Genomic DNA, 15,496 nt, shown 5'->3' with positions numbered 1-15,496 from the left:
CTTTAACACTTTAATACAGCACCTTGCTTGGCAATGCAGTTCTCAGATATTACAGGTAAACTTGCCTTGATTATGTGTGCAGACAAAGAAGTCCTGACTCATGACTCTATCAAAGAGGGAATTTCAGGATCTTGCCTGCAGCAGTTCTTGTTGTGTTTGGATAAGGGCTGAGTGTCTAAGCGGAGCTTGGGAGTGGTGATCACCAGTGCAACATGAACATGTTTCTGCTCTTCCTTCTTTCAATGTGGATTTCTTGACCTGGTTAATGCAAAGAGTGTGATTCTATCATAGGGATTTTGAGGTCCCCCTTCATCAAAAAACAGGGGGCACACTAGCATAGTATTAACTCTTCTATAGCTGGATATCTCTGGGTAGTTGCCTAAGAAATGTTCTGTGCTGTTTGTGATTGTGGCCGATCAACACTTCCTCCATTTCACATTGTACCTTAAAATAGGTTTTATAGCAGCCTTGTAGGACTGCAATAATCAATGCTGAGATGTGTGGCGTGTGGGAATGATTGTGCTTTTAGTGTCGACTTGTAGATGAAAGGATCTCCGGAGTGGAGAAGCTTGTGCAGTTGGATTCTTCATCTGATTTAACACTATACGTGCTAAAAAGCATGGATAACCAATCATCCTTTTTCTATTCCTTTAAAACGTACAAAGCCAGTACATTATAAGAAAAGAGAACATGTAATTCCAAAAATATATTTTTGTCTGATGAAAAAAACTGATTTATAAGAAACTTTTTAATATACATTAATGTTCTGTGATTTCTAAAGTTACTTATAAATATTAGTAATACTAGCAAATAAGTGCTGTTGAAAGTGTCTGTCTGTCTTTTATCTGCCCACAGAGTTCTGACTTTTAAAACCATGTAGCAGAAGCATGCAAGGCTGAACTCTGCTTCATTGTTTCTAGAAACAGAACCAGCAATGGAATAGCAATTCCATTTACAAAAAAATGTAATTGTTAAAAATTGCTTAGAATGTAAATTGCTTTTATTAGGCAAGATTTTGGGGTTTACATCCCCTCTAACTCAAGCTCCATTAGGAACTCATGTATATTGTATTGGCAGTAATAGCCATTTATTGTTTTGGAATAACCTGAATAATATTCTGTGGGTTTTGTGAACATTTTATTATTTGATATGTTAAGGGGATATATCTAATCTTTAACCCCTTGCTTGTTGGCCTCCATGATCTTACAACACTATGGTGCAACACAACACATGGTTCTGCATGTGGAATGCAGAAAAGCAGAAATCTATGGGCAGGTTAAAATAGGACACTATGACAAATGCACTGTACAGATTTTTCATAGGTGTCCCCTCTTTGGGACATGGTATTTTTGAGCATTAACATCTTGGGGTGCAAGGGCAAAAGCCAAACAAACCATTGCTTTGAGTCTATTGGTGTATAATTGAATGCAGATGATGTGTTTTGTGCATACATCCCAAGCTAATTATCAACAAAAACACTGAATGTAGTGCTATAGCACTTAAATGTGAGCTGTAAAAGGTATAGATTAGGGCTGTCAAAGGTGAACATTTACTCCAGAGCAGTAACCTGTAGCAATTTACTAACAATGACGGATCACACCAAGTTACTGATTGATTATCTGATTGATTAGGTTGAGGAAGGGTGCTCTGGGACACGGGGAGATTAGTCGCCGACTAATCTCCCCATGTGCCAGAGCCCTTACAACTCCAGAGTAAGGGCTAAACTCCATAGCAGATTTGGTAGGATGGTGTTGCATCGACAAAATGCATCCTACAAGTCAGATGTATTGCATGGGTTAAAATATAATGGAAGTGATACAAAAAACTGATAAACTACATGAAAGGATTGCCATCTGACACAACACCCTTTGTCAGAAGTAAATGCCTGACCCAGAAAATCTGGTCAAAATTCTCCTGTGGAGAATCTCTAAAATTACAACTATTTTGTGTATGAATTCCTACTCATGTGTTAGGTGTGCCTTCAAAAACAGGTTACTTAGCCAGACTTATTGCATCCTTATGGTTTCACAAATTTTAACCTTAAGAACTGGGTTTTCACACCCTTTCTGTGAGTATATGGTTTGAATTTGTTATTTATTGTGGAATTCATAAACAAACCTAATAGAGTGCAATAGAAAATGTATGCACCAGTGATCTCACCTTAATTGACATTCAAATTGGAATTTCTGGTATATCTAGAAGAACAAGTAGGAATTCTTCTTGAATCTCTCTTTAAGTGCCACTGCTCCAGGTAAGCCCCAATAGGTTTGAAGAAGTTAGTGCAAGTTAGAAAGTAAAAACAAATGTGAAGTTTAGCTTCCATATTAGTAAATCAGCAGACTTTGCCATTTGTTTCATTCCCATTTAGGCTTGTACAAGTAGAAGCGATCCTATCAATGTGGGTTGCAGCCAACTGATAACAGTAGAAAGTGGATGAGTAACCCTGCAAGTGCTAATATCACCCAAGGTTGCATGCAGGTAAAATTCCAATACTTGCTTCTCTATATTATATACCATAATTTATTAGTTTTGTGAAAAAAAATATGGATAAGAGGGTATATAAACTCACTGACTTTTGACTTCTTGTACTGACAGGCTTCTACCCTCTTCCCACATGGATAGATGTGGCAGTCAAAGGGTTTCAGATTTTAAGGGGTTATATATACAAGTCTAATCACCTTTACCAATTAGCAGGAAGCATACCCTGGTCATTTGTTTAAAACCAAATATGTTATTGGTTGCTATAGGTTACTACACATGGGCAAACTTTGAACTTTTTATTACACGCATCATAAAAGTTGCACCAAGTCTAATAACCCATACCAGCCAGTTGGGGCTGGCCAGGGAGGTTGTTGTTGAATACTGGTCTTCACATGTGTTTTACTACAAAGTATGTATGTATGTGTGTGTGTGTGTATATATGCATAGAGCAGGCAGAGTATGGCACACACAGGCAGCATAGGGCAGGAAGAGTATGGCACACACAGGCAGTACTCTGCCTGCCCTATGCTGCCTGTGTGTGCCATACTCTGCCTGCCCTATGCTGCCCATGTATGCCATAATCTACCTTCCCTGCCTGTGTGTGCCATACTCTGCCTGCCCTAACCTGCCTGTGTGTGCCATACTCTTCCTGTCCTATGCTGCCTGTGTGTGCCATACTCTGCCTGTCCTATGCTGCCCATGTGTGCTATAATCTACCTTCCCTACCCTGCCTGTGTGTGCCATACCCTGCCTGTGTGTACCATACTCTGTCTGCCCGATGCTGCCTGTGTGCCATACTCTGCCTGTCCTATGCTGCCTGTGTGTGCCATACACACAGGCAGTATAGGGTATGTAATACATACAGTGATACAATGCTGGCACTGCTCCTACAGTCTGTCTGAGGTGTAAACGGGTGAATAATGTGGGGGCTTACAGTCTGAGCCTGAGGTGTGAATAATGCAGGGGGTTAACAGTGCTAAAACTAAAAGATGTGAACAATACATGGGATAACATGTTTAAACAATACAGGAGTTCACAGCCTGAATCTGAGGTGTGAACAATGCAGTTAATCACAGTACTGATGCCATTTAAAGCTTACACAAAGGTAAGCCATCAAAGAAGCCAGACAGGTGGGGGGCCATACAGAGGGCCGTGGGCCGCCAGTTGGACAGCACTGCTCTAGAGTTAAAAAAGTGCTGAATTTACATTAAAACTAGTAGCGCACAGGGAGGTTCATTGGATTTTTCTACGCAGGCATAAAAAAGCTGATGTAGTTCCATTCACTCACAAGTGCACTAACAGGCATGGCATCAAGCTATGAGTGCACATGGCAAGAATTTCGGCTAATGCTGTGCCTGTCAGTGCATTTGTAAGAAGGAGCAAATGGAAGCACATTGGTTTTTCTCTGCCTGTGTTTTCTAAGCAGGCAAAGAAAAGTCAGTGTGCTTCCATCTGCTTCTTCTTACCTTACTTCTTAAGTGTAGGAGTAGGTAGGTGCAGAAACAAAATGCACCATCTCACTTTATCTGATCCGACTTTACATTACAGCCTATGGAGATCAGACTTTGTAGGATGCTACAAAATCTTGTGCTGTATGGTGTTGCATGACAAGATTAGATACAATCGGACCCACAAAATCCGATCAAAATCTCCAGTGGAGTTTAGCCCTTAGGGTGTCTATTTACTACTTAAAGGACAAGGAAAGGCAAAGTCACTTGGGGGTGCCAAAATGTTAGGCACCACAAAGTGACTTAAATCGCCTACCTTTTACCCCGGGCTGGTGTCCCTGTTTGGAGAGAACAGCACCAGCCCGGGGTAGCTGCAGAGCTTCCTTCTTCCTGCTTCGCGTGTGCGCGCATGCGCAGTAGAGTGAAAAGTTGGCTTTTCACTCTACTGCGCATGCGCCTGTACTGGGGTCCCGGCAAAACGAAGCCGGAAGGAGGAAGCACTCGCTACAGGTGCCCCGGGCTGGTGGTGTTTTCTCCTAACAGGGGCACCAGCCGGGGTACGGGGTAAGGTAAGCGATTAAAGTCACTTGGGGATGCCTAGCATTTTGGCACCCCCAAGTAACTTAGCCTTTCCTTTTCCTTTAAAGCAGGCAGAGAGTGAAACACTTTTTCTCTGCTGACACCTATTTTTTATGCTGTCTCCAACCTACCGTATTTTTTGGACCATAAGACGCACTTTTTTTCCCCCAGAAGTGGGGGGAAAAAGTCCCTGCGTCTTATGGTCCGAATATAGCCTACCGATATACTTTAAAAAAATGTTTTTACTTGCCCGTGTGGTCTCCGCAGGGCCCTCCTCTATTTGCCGGCGCTTAGCTATGGCGCTGTGCGCATGCACAATGACGCGCATGCCCATACGCATGCGCGTCATTGTGCATGCGCCAGAGCTAAGCGCCGGTAAATAGAGGAGGGCCCTGCGGAGACCACACGGGCAAGTAAAAACATTTTTTTAAAGTATATCGGTAGGCTATATGCTGGTACAGATGGGGGCAATATGTTGGGTGAAATATGTTGGGTGCTGCTGGTACAGGTGGGTGAAATATGTTGGGTGCTGCTGGTACAGGTGGGGGGCAATATGTTGGGTGCTGCTGGTACAGGTTGAGTTTTAATGCACATAAAATATTTTAGGACACTTTGTTTCAGAATCTTTTTTTCTTCATTTCCCTTCCCAAAAAATTGGTGCGTCTTATGGTCCGGTGCGTCTTATGGTCCGAAAAATACGGTATAATCTAAAACTTCACCTGGATTCCAGAATTAATAACTCTAGCAAATGGAAAGAAGGGTGATTTTAATTCAGGTTTTCCTTTTATCTTCATTTCTTTTCTGGGGCTTGTATTCATCGTCTAGTGTATTACTCACCCAAACCACTGTCATGTTGCAAGACTCAGTAGCCCTTTTAACCACATTGCCATTTAAATGCCAACCTGGAGGGTTCAAGCACAAATGAACCATTAGCCACAAAAAGTAAATATCAATTGCACATTGTATGTCTCATTATAAAATTTCATGATGTGGCGAGCTGATGCGCAGTAGAGTGAAAAAGCCGAACTTAAACTATAAAGTCAGCTTTTCACTCTACTGCGCATGCGCCAGTCCTGGGACTTTCCCGGCAGAATGAAGCAGGAAGGAGGAAACGCTTGCTATAGCTACCCCAGGCTGGTGCAGTTTTCTCCTAAAAGGGGCACCAGCCCGGGGTACAAGGTACCCTAACATTTTGGCACCCCCAAGTGACTTAGCCTTTCCTTGTCCTTTAAAGGGAAGGTTAACCCTTTAAATGATGAGTACAATAGTGAAATGAATAGTGAAATGAATGTCTAATAATTTCAATAAAAGAAAATATGAAAATAGAAGACCAATTGCTAATACTATGCTGTACTGTTCTGTACTGTAGATGGAAAGAAGTTAACATTAGCCACAACAGACATGCTGTTTATCAGCAGCTAGGAAATCATTTTTTTTCTGTGCTGGCCAAGAATGTTACAGGCACATAAAAGCACATTGTTTACTTTTTTGTGGATCTGAGAATGGCAATAGCATCTTGACAAAGACCAGAAATACAGCATTACTTAAAATGAAATAAAAATTGTTTAATAGATATTAGCAATCTACATATCCCACAAAATACAAAGTGCAATTGTGACATTTGATTGGTCATGAAAATTGAGTTTGTTGCTGTAAGACATTATGTGACTAAGTATAATTTCCTGCAGATATCGGATGTGGAAATGATATGCAAATACTTTTTATTTTTTGTGGCCTGTAAGTTTTGATCACACGTGAAGTTTTGTCTTTACCCTGTAAATCTGGGCCGTCCAACTGGAGGCCCACGGGTCTGCTAAGGTCAGCGCTGTGGAATATGTTGGCGCTTTATAAATAAGCGTTAAAAATAATAATAATAATAATAATGAGGTCTTCTAAAGGATTGTATTTGCCTTTGGTATGCTTAAAATCTCCATAGACTTCACTGTATCACACCAACATTTTTATTTAATCTGGCCCTCTAACATGCTACATGAGAAATAATCGTACATGTAACAAGTTGGACAGCACTGCTGTAAATAATATAACTGGCCTTTGTGACTCTTGAAAGAAAGAACTTTAATATGCTTCCAGTGGTATGTTGTGCATTCTCTTGCATTTCTCTTGTGGTTTTGAAATACCCTGATGTGGTTAAATTCATCTTCTGCTTTAAATATGTTTTGAGCAGTGGGTCACTGTATGCTTTAATCATTACAAATGATACACTTGCTCACCCCCAGTCAGAACAAAAATACCAGCAGGTTCCTTGTAATTTGTACCCAGGGCACACATAATTGTCTCTTTTGGTGGGCAAGTCTGAAGTCACGGTTTATCTTTGTAGTTTTCATATGAGGATTTTGTTTTGTACACGTGGACCTGCAAAGAAGGCCATCTTCAGTTTTCAAAAATAATGTGAAGATAAATTGGCAGTATACTTTAACTTTAACTGTATAAAGTTTGTATACAGTATTTTTTTGTTGTTGTTGTTAAGGCTATGACACACTGGGCAATCTAAAGGTTTTGCTCTGACATAAAATAACAGTTACAGTGACTGACACCTAGTTTTCACCTGCAATGCCGTTTTTTCACATGAACGTCATACTGCTGCAGCTAAAAGCCGATTTTGGGGATTTTGATGACATATTTTAGCAGGTTTACACATCGGTGTTTCATGCCACATTCCCCTGCAATAGAGCTTCATACAGGAAGAAATGCAGGCCATTCTTCCCAATCACTCTGTACTCACTAAGCTCATGCCAGACACAACTAGAACACAACTTTGCTTTCTTTTAATGGAATCTGACCTTTTTTAGTTTTTGATTTCTCATAATTACATTGGGTTGAAAAAAGACCTTAAGAGAGTCCAAGTTCAACCATTCCAAGTAAACCCAGCACACACAAACCTATACTGACCTATCTATACACTCACATACATAAACCATATATACCAACATCAATAACTGTAGATATTAGTATCACAATAGCCTTGGATGCTATTCTTGTTGAAGAACTCATCCAGGCCCCTCTTAAAAGCATTAACAGAATCTGCCATTTCAAATGAAAGTTCAGTTCCTCTAATCTAAAGGAAGGGGGGGGGGCTCTGGTTTGCTAGTCATTTTTATGGGAAAAAAGAACATCCCCTGTCTGCCTATAATCCCCTCTAATGTACTTGTACAGAGTGATCATGTCCCCTTGCAAGCGCCTTTATTTTCCAGAGAAAACAACCCCCACCTCATAGTTTAAATCTTTCATCCCCATTACCAGTTTAGTTGCACGTCTCTGCACTCTCTCCAGCTCATTAATATCCTTCTTAAGGACTAAAGCTCAAGGTGAGGCCTTACCAGAGACCTATAAAGAAGCAAAATGATGTTTTCATCCCTTGAGTCAATGCCCTTTTTATGTAAGACAGCACTTTATTTGCTTTAGTAGCCACAGAATGACACTGCCTGGAATTAGACAACTTGTTATCTCCAAAAATCCCCAGATCCTTCTCAATTAAGGATCCCCCCAACACACTACCATTAAGGGGGAGATTTACTAATCCACGAACTGACCGAAAGCGTCCGAATGCGTTTTTTCGTAATGATCTGTATTTTTGAGACTTTTTCGTATATTTTCCGCAACGTTTTCGTCGCCATCGCGAAAAAAACGGATTGTTTTTCTGCCGTTTACTATTGCTCAATACGAAAAAATCGCGATGGCAACGAAACAGTCGCGCAAAAAATCGCGACAAATACGAAAAAGTCGCAAAATTTTAGTTTCCAACAGATTTTTTCCCTTTCGGGATTCGGATTCGTGGATTAGTAAATCTGCCCCTTAGTGTATAACTTGCATTTATATGATTTATAAGTAATATGATTATGATATGAATATGAAGTAAGTGCATTACTTTGAACCTCATTTTCCATTTTGCTGTCCAGTTCTCTCAAATGCTGAAGAGCAAAATTAGATAAGATATTTTCAAAGCATACATGGTTCATTAGAGACGATGGATGTTTAAGAGTTGTGTTTGTATTGCCTTTTCTGGTGGCAAAATAATCCTACTGGCTTGATTTCATGTTTAAATGATTTGTATCAGATTTAAGGTACAAATATCGAAATTCCAAAAAGATCCCTTATCTGGAAAATCAAGGTCCCAAGCATTGTGCTTATGGGAAAATGGCTAGCGGACATTTTGTGTTTGGCATAATTGTGGTATCTTCCTTGCAATGTTCACACTGGCAGACAGACAATTTTGCACCAATATGTGCATGTGTGTTTCCCCCTAAATGTGCAAAATTCTGCTTTTCAGTTCTAAGGAAAGGTGTAAATGTACCTGTATGGCTGATCTGTTGATATCAATATTTACTGATAATTCTGCAATGGAAGACTGAAACTGTCTAGTGTAAAGGTGGCTGCACATGGGCAAACGGGCAGATCTTCTCTGTTGGATTGAGGCAATGTGGTCCCCGATCAGATGGAAAATAAAACCTGCTGAACAAGATCTGGCCAACTTAGGCAAGATCTCAGTCGGGTAGGCCCGTTGGGGGTGCCCATACACGGGCAGATAAACTGCAGAATCGACAGCTGAAATCTATGGCCACCTAAGTTAGGGTCCAGTTGTCCTCGATTTTGGACCAGGCTGTGTATGTACCGTTAAAGGGGTTCTTAAAGGAGAAGGAAAGTCATTTTGGCATTTTACTGCCAATATATTCGCTACATTAGTGCCACCTAGAATTCTATATTTATTCTGCAGAAAGCACTACCATACCAAAGAGCCCTAGAAGCTTTCTCTGTTTTTTAAGACAGCAGCTGCCATTTTAAGTAGCTTTCTGCTGCAGCTCTAGCTGTTGTAGCTCATCACACAATCTTAAGGGAGGGGGGAGTAAGTTTTATGAATTCTTATGGGAGGGGGGAGCAAGAGCCGGGCGAGAGAAAAGAACTGTGCAGACTCTGGCACCAGGAATTAAGAGTTTTTCTGAGAGAGAAAGTCAGATACCTGAAAAACATGTTTACAATAAAGGAGACAAGAAATCCTGTTTTTTTAGATATATGACTCAGTGCAGCTTTTCTGTGAGTGCTTATGGCTGTATTTACATAGACTTTTCTGATTAGCTTACTTAGTTTTTACCTTTCCTTCTCTTTTTTACCTTAAAATGCACTTTTATTATGTGGAAAGCTGTACTCTGAGACAAACTGCATTTGGTCTTCATTTAAATTATTCATATTTTCTGCTGCTCTCTGCCTAGAAATATAAATTGTAGGGTTTTGTTACCATAGCAACCAACAAACAATTTTGAATTGAAAACTGGAGATGAATAGTAAATCATCTGAAAAATGAGCAATGAAAGCAATACAATGAAAGCCTTGCTTGTCAGTCTGTTTTTTTTCCAATCACTAGGTTCAGTAAGCCCCACAGAACAGAGAGGCTAATAAATAAAAAAAAATCTAAAGGGCAACCTCTAAGCTGTAGGTGTTTTCACTTGTTGCATACTTTCTTTGGAAATATTTGGTTATTGAGAGTTGCAGAATATATGAGTTGTTCTTTTGTCTGGCAGTTATGGAATATGTAATCATTTTTACTCAAGGCTTGCCCATAATCCTAATGTATATATGAGAGATGATGCTTATTAATTTTTTTATGAAAACAGTCCAGGGGATGCCAAAGGGTAGTTTAATCCTGTAGAGAATATCTGGTAGTATTACTAAAGCAGAGCTGGTCGCTGGCTCATTCCCCATACCTGGGCTTTTAGTTACTTTATCATTTTGCAGTCATCATTTTTCTTTGCAAGTCAAGCCTCTGGGATATTAAAAGCCTTGGAGTAGTATAGTGTTGGCACACCCTGATGCTATCGAAGTTCAATGCCTTAAAACACATCTTCCTTTTTTCCTTATGAACACGTCAGCTACAAAGGAGGAATAGCCCGTAGATTCTCTGAGGCATCAGCTGAATTGGCGTCTGGTCTACATTAAATCATGACTCTGTAAATGATCGTTAGAATGGCAATTATAAATTGTCAATAAAGTAATGTATGCAATGCCATGGTGAAAAGGGAGCAGTGTTCTTAGGCATGGTAAAATATAATCGAGAAATAGGGTTGCCTGAAAAACTACATATCTACATATATGGAAGATAAAGCAAGTTATTCTTTAACCTAACTTTAATAAACTTCACGTTTGCTTTTCTAGTACATACATCACCTTAGTGCTGTTTGACATGCACCATTCTATTGTAATGTGATACTTTGTGTACATTTTTGTTGTTAGGTGCAAAAGTAACTCTGAATAGCAAGCAATTTGCTTTTATTGCATTGTAGTTCTGGTCCTAGAGGCTGAAATCATGTACAGGTATGAGATCTGTTATCTGGAAACTTGTTAACCAGAATGCTTCTCAAAAACTGCCGGTGACACCTGCAGTGTAATCATTTTTAAAATCAGTATTAATTAATTGCTGATTCACTGATCTACATGTGCAGTAGCAGGTCAATGCTTTTTTAACATGTATGTAATATGTCAATGTTGGTATTGGTTCTCAACTCTTTTCTTATAACGGCACTTTGAAAATGTATGCTGTCCCTGTAATAAGACCTCACAGTGGTGTCTAGGAATGCTAACCCAATAAAATCATTAAATGTTATTCTACACAAACTAATGTGTAGTCTGCTGGTGCCAAATCATGGGATAAAAAAAGTTATACCAACATACACATGTTTAAAATAACCTGTAACACTATGAGGTGATTTTTTTAGCATTTAAATTTAGCACTTGATAATCCAGCACCTACAAATAACTATTCTATCATTCTCTAGTTCTACAGAGAGACATGAATGACATGTTGACCGGTTTCTGTATATCTTGCTGTGTAAGAACTAAAACTATTGTTTTCTTCTAATTGCATCTATTATATGCGGTATATGTGTGTGTAAATTATGACTTTTTGCTCTGTTCAGCTTTTTTTGCCCTTATGGCTACACAGCAGCATAATAATTATATTTAATCTGGAGAAATGTTTCTGAGATGTTTTCTTGGTGTTAATGGTCTTTTAGCCTTTACGGGCTCTGGGTAACAGCATTAACTAACATTCTGTGTTGTTAAAAACGATCTCGCAACAAGGTACACTCTTTCTGAGTATGGATTTCTGTAGCATCATTACTAAACTTGGAAAAAGAGCTTCTTTCAAGTACAAGCCAGCTGTAATCAGTTATTTGGCATTGAAACTGAAGCCAGAGAATAGAGCAGGATAAGAATCCTGGAGACCCGGCTTGTATAGTTACATAGTTACATAGTTACATAGGGTTGAAAAAAGACCTGTGTCCATCAAGTTCAACCCATCCAAGTAAACCCAGCACACCTAACCCACACCTGCCAATCTATACACTCACATACATAAACTATAAATACAACCACTAGTACTAACTGTAGATATTAGTATCACAATAGCCTTGGATATTCTGATTGATCAAGAACTCATCCAGGCCCCTCTTAAAGGCATTAACAGAATCTGCCATTACCACATCACTAGGAAGGGCATTCCATAACCTCACTGCCCTCACCGTGAAAAACCACCTACGCTGCTTCAAATGGAAACTCCTTTCCTCTAATCTAAAGGGGTGACCTCTGGTGCGTTGATTGTTTTTATGGGAAAAAAGAACACCCCCCAACTGCCTATAATCCCCTCTAATGTACTTGTACAGAGTAATCATGTCCCCTCGCAAGCGCCTCTTTTCCAGAGAAAACAACCCCAACCTCGACAGTCTAACCTCATAGTTTAAATCTTCCATCCCCTTAACCAGTTTAGTTGCACGTCTCTGCACTCTCTCCAGCTCATTAATATCCTTCTTAAGGACTGGAGCCCAAAACTGCACTGCATACTCAAGGTGAGGCCTTACCAGGGACCTATAAAAAGGGCAAAATTATGTTCTCATCCCTTGAGTCAATGCCCTTTTTTATACAAGACAGCACTTTATTTGCTGTAGTAGCCACAGAATGACACTGCCTGGAATTAGACAACTTGTTATCAACAAAAACCCCTAGATCCTTCTCCATTAAGGATACCCCCAACACACTACCATTCAGTAGATAGTTTGCGTTTATATTATTTCTACCAAAGTGCATAACTTTGCACTTATCAACATTGAACCTCATTTTCCAGTTTGCTGCCCAGTTATCTAATTTTGTCAAATCGCTCTGCAAAGCGGCAGCATCCTGCATGGAACTTATAGTTTTGCACAATTTAGTGTCATCAGCAAAAATAGAAACAATACTGTCTATGCCCACCTCCAGGTCATTAATAAACAAGTTAAACAGCAAAGGCCCAAGGACTGACCCCTGCGGTACTCCACTAACCACACTGGTCCAATTAGAAAATGTTCCATTTACAACCACTCTTTGTACTCTATCCTTCAGCCAGTTCTCTATCCAATTACAAATATTATGTTCTAGGCCAATATTCCTTAATTTGATCATTAACCTTCTGTGAGGTACTGTATCAAACGCTTTAGCAAAGTCCAAGTAGATGACATCAACTGCCATTCCAGCATCAAGGTTCCTACTCACCTCCTCATAAAAGGCAACTAAATTAGTCTGGCAAGATCTGTTACGCATAAAACCATGCTGGCACAAACTAATAGTATTGTGAACTGCAATGTATTCAAGTACCCTATCCCTTATTACCCCTTCCAAAAGTTTTCCTACTACTGATGTCAGACTAACAGGCCTATAGTTTTCAGGCTGAGAACGGGATCCTTTTTTAAATAACGGCACCACATTAGCAATCCGCCAGTCTCTTGGCACCATGCCAGACCTCAATGAATCCTGAAAAATTAAGTGAAGAGGTTTGGCAATCACAGCGCTCAGCTCATTTAATACCCTGGGATGAATCCCATCCGGCCCTGGACCTTTGTTTACCTTTACATGTTCAAGTCTCTTTTGAATTTCCTCCCGAGTGACCCATGCGTCAGTAGCTAAATTACTAGAACTGGGCATATTACAAGGGAAGCCTTCATTATCTGGCTCCTCAGATGTATAGACAGATGAAAAATAAGAGTTCAAAATTTCAGCTTTTTCCCCGTTTTCATCAACCAACGTACCCCCCCGTGATAATAAAGTTCCCACCCCTTCTTGCTTCATTTTTTTACTATTCACATAATTAAAAAATAATTTTGGATTCTTTTTACTCCTAGCTGCAATATCCCTTTCCATCTCTATTTTAGCTTGCCTGATAGCTTTTTTGCATGCTTTATTTGCTTCCTTGTACCTGATGAAAGTTTCCGCTGTCCCAGCTAACTTGAATGCCCTAAAAGCACGTTTTTTCTTACCAACCTCGACAATAACACTTTTATTCAGCCATAAAGGTTTTGCTTTGCGATGCCTCTCCTTGCTTACTAGGGGGATATACTGTTGTGTATACCTACAAAGCAATGTTTTAAAGATGTTCCATTTTCCTTCTGTGTCTAACCCCATGAAAAGCCTTTCCCAGTTGACACATTGCAGAGATGCCCTTATACTGGCAAAGTCTGCACATCTAAAATTGAGTGTTTTAGTTACTCCCTTATAGCGCTGTCTCTGCAGCATTATCTCAAAGGAGACCATGTTGTGATCACTGTTCCCCAAATGCTCACCCACACAAATGTTAGAGATAAGTTCATTATTATTAGAAATCACCAGGTCCAAAATAGCGTCATTCCTAGTGGGTTCTTGAACTGCCTGAAATAAAAAGTTGTCATTTAGCATATTTACAAACCTACTAGCTTTTTCTGACTTAGCCACCCCATTACTCCAGTCAATGTCCGGATAATTAAAGTCCCCCATAACAACAACTTGACCCAGTTTTGAAGCCTCCTCCATTTGCAACAATAGCTGGGCCTCATCCCCCTCATCTATACGGGGTGGTTTATAACATACACCAATGATCATTTTCTTTGTGACCTTCAGCCCTACTGAAATTTCTACCCAAAGAGATTCGACGTTTTCATTGGTAATGTCTTTATTACATGGCTTTAAGTCTGACTTTACGTAAAGACAAACCCCTCCACCCTTTTTAATCTCTCTGTCCCTCCTAAAAAGTGTATAACCATTTAAATTCACTAAATAGTTTTTGTTTTAAATGACTGCTCTTGTTCTTATTTACTTTATCCTGGTGATGTTTACTGCCAGTAACGTGCCGTTTAATGCTCAGTACTGCTGGTAGAATTTTTTTTTTTTAAAGCTGCAATTTACAGTGGGTCCAAAATCCACTGTGCCTTATTCTCAGATGGCTATGTAGAAAGGATTTATTACATGAGTTTGTGACAGAGAAGTGCTGTTGTTCAATATGGCTAGCTATATAATGTTGTTAATTGTTGTAGCCAGATAAGAGCTAAAAGGCAGCAAAACTAGCAAGGTATATTTTTTATATCACTGTACTATCAATTTGCAGGAAAATCTCTGTCACAGCGGATTCTATATGAGAGAATGAAAAAAGCAAAGAAACATATATTTTTAATAAGAAACAAAGTCTTTCAAACTTCATCTGAGTTTATCTTGTTAAATGAAGATTCCGCACGCAGTGTGCCCTGTCAGATGGCAGTTCTTTCTGGTAGTTTACCTTGTACTTGATCCCACCTAAAATAGAATGAATCCTTATTTGAGGCAATGCAATCCTACTGGGTTTATTTAATGTGTAAATAATGATTTTAATTGACTTAAGGTGGGGATCCAAATTACAGAAAGACCCCTTAACTGGAAAACCCCAGGCACAGAGCATTCTGGATAACACGTCCCATACCTGTACATCGAACAAAATCTTAAGCGTAGATCTGCCCATGACTGCAATAACATCTGGAAATATTTGTTCTGGTTAACTAAAAGAACTCTACGCCATGGTTATTTTAAATGAAAACATTTCCCCTTTAAAGGAGAACTAAACCCTAAAACTGGATATGGCTAAAAATGCCATATTTTCTATACTGAACCACCTAAAGGTTTAGCATCTCTATAGTAGAAATAATACAGTACTTTAAAGTTGTCACAGG

At 39.6% G+C, this 15,496-nt stretch overlaps 1 protein-coding gene across 4 annotated transcripts in view; it reads left to right on the top strand.

The window, feature by feature from the left end:
• The window catches only part of sgms2 (sphingomyelin synthase 2), a 35,401-nt gene that overhangs the window by 1,341 nt on the left and 18,564 nt on the right, over window positions 1-15,496 (top strand). Inside the window, exon 2 of one of the 4 annotated variants that reach the window (XM_018092854.2) lies at window positions 2,369-2,478. The gene's annotated coding sequence lies outside the window, so the exon portion shown is untranslated. 4 annotated transcript variants of the gene reach the window in all.

The sequence above is a fragment of the Xenopus tropicalis genome, chromosome 1, assembly GCF_000004195.4.
Source record: "Xenopus tropicalis strain Nigerian chromosome 1, UCB_Xtro_10.0, whole genome shotgun sequence".
Taxonomy (NCBI): Eukaryota; Metazoa; Chordata; class Amphibia; order Anura; family Pipidae; genus Xenopus; species Xenopus tropicalis.
Note: the sequence above shows the minus strand (reverse complement) of the source record. Positions and strands in the feature narration are given on the sequence as shown.